Raw genomic sequence first — 5,126 nt, 5'->3', positions numbered from 1 at the left:
AAATTAAAATCATGCATTTTTGTCCCTTAACGTGAAAAAAAAATCTGCAAAACAAACTTAATTTGCACGTCATTAATCTTTTCTTGCTATCCTAAGTTTTGGTTTGTGACTCAAAGTTTTGCTTGTGATTCTCACATGACGTCGTGGGCAGGGCCCAAAATCACAACAAAAGATTTCTGATGTGTGCAAATAAAAGTTTATGTTTGGCAAATAACTTTTTAAGTTCACAAGACAAAAATGAGTTATTTAATTAAAAAAAAAAGTTTTATAAACAAAACATTTAGTTTTTAAATAAGAAATCATTACAATTCCAAAAGTTTTATTAACAATTTTATTTTACTTAACTGAGGTCACTTTTTTTTTCATTGGATAATTGGGGGAAAAAAATAACTTCATACTCTGCGAACCAGACCCTAAACTTACTTAAAGTCTGGATTGAGTTTTTTCCCCTTCATTAATGACTTTTATTACATACATTATTTCTATCATGGTAATTCAGGGTGAGTTATTTTTAATTCTAAATTAATATCCTTGTTGGACTTTTATTTAAGTGCTATTTTCCTTCAAGATACATTTACCTAACGCTAGAATAAATGCAATGTACATTATGCAGCAAAGGAAATTGGAAGATCTGACATTTATCCATTATGGAGATGATCGGTTTTGGATGGGCGATGTGCCCCTATTGCATAATCAATACTGAAGAATGAATGATATCATTAGCGATACAGGGAAGAAGCTTTTCAGTTATCTAGCTTTACTAGCAAAGTCGTTAGCTAGCAGCTAGCTAATAGCACAACAACAGCGGCCTAATGTCTGTATAAAAATACCGAATCGATAGACAAGAACAGTTTTTCCTCACCTGTCTCCTCCCGCTCAATAGTTCTTCAGAGAAAGGCAGATGCAGAGGCCTGTCAGTGTCTGTTGTATTTCATTACCTCTCTGGTTAAACCGCTACTCAGTGCTGAAGCAGAAACAATATTTCAACGTTTTCAGTCATCTGACAAGTAGCAAATCTACTCCACTTTATTCACAAAAAACATTTTTTTTTTAATTCACCAAAAACTGATCTGTAATCTGGAACGTTCACTACGTTGAGCTCCAGTTAGCCGCCTTATCTCACTGCGCTAGAGACAACTGCGTCATGCGTCACAGGCAAAAGGTCAAAGGTAACAAGGTGACCGGCTTATTATGTTATACAAAAAATATCCAACAAAAAAAATAATAATAATAATAATTACAAATAATTTTAGTATGTGTCAGAAGAGGGCTTAGGAAATAATACCAAAAAAAATAAAAAATAAAATTGACCAAAAGGGCACTTGGGGGCAAGGAGCAAATAGGGCAGGTGCTCAAGCACCCCCAGCACCCCCTCTCTGCTGGAAGAGCTACTGTTGCCATTGATGCCATACTTTTGCTTTGAGAGACAATATGGATGAGAGGTGAACCTTCCCTGGAGTTTCTTCACTGAAGAGATTAAATCATGATTTAAAAAAAAAAAAAAAACACATTTGGTTTGTTATATGGTTATATTTGTGTGGTGGTAAAATGTATTTGATGCTCTGAAGCAGTAAAGTTTGACAAAAAACAAAAAAAAACAAAAACAAAAAACACGAAAAGTAATCTGTCGTGAGACAAATAGGTTTTGACACATTTCTTTCTTAGTCCAAACTGAGTGTGATGACTTATTAGTGGTGCATGATGGCATGTTACTACTGCAATCTTATTAACGTCCTCTCACAGACAGGAGCCTCTCCATTCACTGTACATTACACATTGTTGACTGTTTTACAAGGCATTAAATGTTTGACTGAACAGTACATGCTCATAGTTACATAAGACCATTGCTGTGCATAAACGTCAAACAAAGCAGGGTGATATATGACTGAGCGTGGGGTTTACATGCTTCACATGCTACTGTTTGAATGACATGGCTCAAGATGATGTAATTATATTGCAAGTGGGTGGGGGTGCGGTGCGGTGTGGTGTCACAGAGTTAAAATAGCACTCACTCGAGTCTGGAATAACCTGGTAGCAAAACACAGGGTCTCCTTTATTTATGGAAGATGTGTGAGACCTGCTGTGTGTGGTAACCGCCAACGGATCTCCGTTACGAGTTAACCACAGCGTACAGAACGAGTTCAGCCTTATCAGCCTCATTGGACAGAGTTCCTCTGAGAGCTGCCTGTGTTCAGTTGTTTGCCCCGTTCAGTGGAGCCACAAGGAGCTGAGCTTTTGCTAACTATAGACAGAGAGCTCCCATTGCATGTTTCCTTTTGGCCTGGGGGCTGCTGTGCAGCCCACGCAAATGTTGATATGGATGGAGCAGTCTGACTGTGCCATGTCTGCACTGTGACGTGTGAAATTTGCCTTTAAAAGTGATTCTCAGACTGCATGACTTTCTCAAAGGGATACTAATAGCCCACCTCTGTGTCGAACTATTTATTTGTGTGTTTTTACCACCTTCAACTGAACTCTACCTGTATTTGCACAAGAGACATTTACTTGTAACGCTTGCTCTTTTTTCTTTTATTCCTGGATCGTGAAACGTGAAACCATTAAGACCTGCAAGATTGTTTGAATTTGAAGCATGAAGCCAAAGCAAAACAAACACATGCATGTGCTTCTTAGTACAGTGTGCCTATGTGGTGAGTATTCAATTCAGCACATGAAACAGCAATGCCTTGCCAACATAAAAACAGTATGAGCCAGAAGCTGTCAAGTGCGGTTGTCAACACCTCTATTTCAGCAGAAATGACAAGCCCCTTAAAACCTAGATGGGTATAAATCAGGAGGCCATTTTGAAACAACAGGCTCATGTTGGATCCTTGTTTAAATTGTGTGTGTGTGTCCACATAAACCCTGCCAGCATGGGATTCCCGACGGGACACATGGGCCTCCCCGTCCTTCCTCTGACAGGCAGCATATTCAATGTCAAACTTTCTAATCGTATGTTTGTTAACTTTCGGGAGTTACGATCCATGGCGTTTTTTCTACCCATGCAGGACGCCATTAAATCTGGGGATCGGCAAAAATAAATCAGTGTCACCTCAAGAATGGTGTTTCTTTTGCAGATATGCTCAAAGCAGAGGCCTAGAAGGATTGGCCTTTTGCTACTACGGTATAAGCACTGCAAGAAAAGACAGCTGCACACCGCTTGAATAAGGGTGCTGAAGTTGGTACTTAAATTACAGATTCCGATTACCTGCTATTTCAATTTGCTACTTCTGTCATCTTCAAAAGAATCTGCTGTATGTTTCAGCATTGAACGCGGAGCTGATCAGACCTGAAATGAATGGTCTTTGAGACCCAGAATATTTAGGAAACCATTTTGTATGTAAGAAACAAAAAAGAAAAGGTTGAATATTATTGTGTACTTTAGAAACGGTGCCAGCATTGGGAGGAGGATGTCATTTGGCAAATCCTCACACAGTTTGCTGGAGTGACCCCTGCACCTGTTGATGAGATAAGCAAAAAACCCAAAATGTATACAAGGCTCAAAGTTGGACTTCTCTGCCAACGCTGAAGGTACTCTAAACCGTAATTAGAATTTTTGAAACATCGTAATTGGTTTTCAAAACCAAAAAGAATTTGAAGGGGCAGATGGAGGCGGGAGTCACACGTGGCCCAATTCATGCAAGAGTGGTTATGATAGTAAACATCAAATATAACCTATAATATGTAAACTATAATAAGTTTGGCTGTAAAATACAGATCATTTTTTGTTGTGATAAGGTGTTTCTGCCAAAAAAAATACATACTTTAAAAGACAATTGATTTCTTGCTATAAGAGGTGAGTAAACTGCCTACAAGTGGTTTATCCAGCCACTCCATCCTTTAGTTCAGGAGGGAAATCAAGCACAACAAAACTTCCGTTCTTTTTCTAAGCCTTGCGACCCTCTTTCATGAATTTCCATCCCCTTCATTCCTTTCACTCCAATGGGACTCTACGGAGGGCCCTTTGTACTTCGTAGATCAGGCTGTGTCCACTACTCCCACTCCTTTCAATGGGGTGTTAGAGGACTGCTAAGGGCTGGAACGACAGTGTTGCCCATGCAAGCAGAACATCCCTCTCTTTTTGTGCAATGGGTTGGTGAGGGGGCAGTGGGGAAGGATGCGGTCAGTCTGCTCCCCGATAATAGAGGGCCGGGCAGCTGCCTTTGGCACAACAAAGGGACTAGTCTCCGGTTAGTCCTGTGTATTTTAGTGTTGGTTTTTCTTTTCTTTTTCTTTCTTTCTTTTTCTTCTATGCCGTGAGACAGGGAGGACAGATCAAATGTGCACAGATGTAGAAATTGAGACATTTCAGCTACCAGCTTTCCTGTCTGCTGTCAGGTTTATACGAAGAATAAAACGTAGAAAGCACAATGTCAATCTCATTTAACACCAGGTGTGACTGCATGTTTTTTTTGGGGTTTTTTTTACAGAAAAGGAAAACTGTCACAAATTTAGTTTTTTCTTTTTTTATTTTCCAATGAAAGGGCTTCATTTTGTGTGTGTGTGTGTGTGTGTGTGTGTGTGTGTGTGTGTGTGTGTGTGTGTGTGTTTCAGATGTGTAATTGAAAGCTTAATTTTCATTGCAAAATGTCTGCACAAAAAGCCCCACTGAGTCAAACAGTTGATGCCTCTGATTTTTTTCTGTACTAGATTGGTTTTGTGCAAAGAAAAAAAATAAATAAATAAACAACTCCTTAGGTTTTTTCCATAGAAACCCATCCTGTCCACCCATGGATATTGATGTTTTTTTTCCTCGCAGGGGTTATGATATGGTGAATCAGAATTCGAAAGCCGGGAACAATACCTGCATTCATGTTTGGGGGCGGTTGAGTGGTTGTGTTTTTTTCTCAGGGTCTTGTCCGTCCCCTTGCTCAAATACTCATTCCTCAAATTAATACAGCAAAAAATTCATATAGGGAAATATTTGATCTGCAGTCATTGCTGATGTTTTGTTGGATCTTTCTGGATTAGTAAAATCAAATCCATGTGTTTATTTATTCATTTCAAATTGCTGTGTTTTTAACAACATCAAAGTCAAGATGATGTGTGCTGTCAATCTATGTGCATGCTTTGAGTGCTTAGAAGAAACTTGTGTGGGTAGGGCACCACAACTTGTTCCAGCCCAAAGG

The sequence above is a fragment of the Poecilia formosa genome, unplaced genomic scaffold (genome assembly GCF_000485575.1).
Source record: "Poecilia formosa unplaced genomic scaffold, Poecilia_formosa-5.1.2 Scaffold71, whole genome shotgun sequence".
NCBI lineage: Eukaryota > Metazoa > Chordata > Actinopteri > Cyprinodontiformes > Poeciliidae > Poecilia > Poecilia formosa.
The sequence above is the reverse complement of the archived record's forward strand: the minus strand, read 5'-3'. Positions refer to the sequence as shown.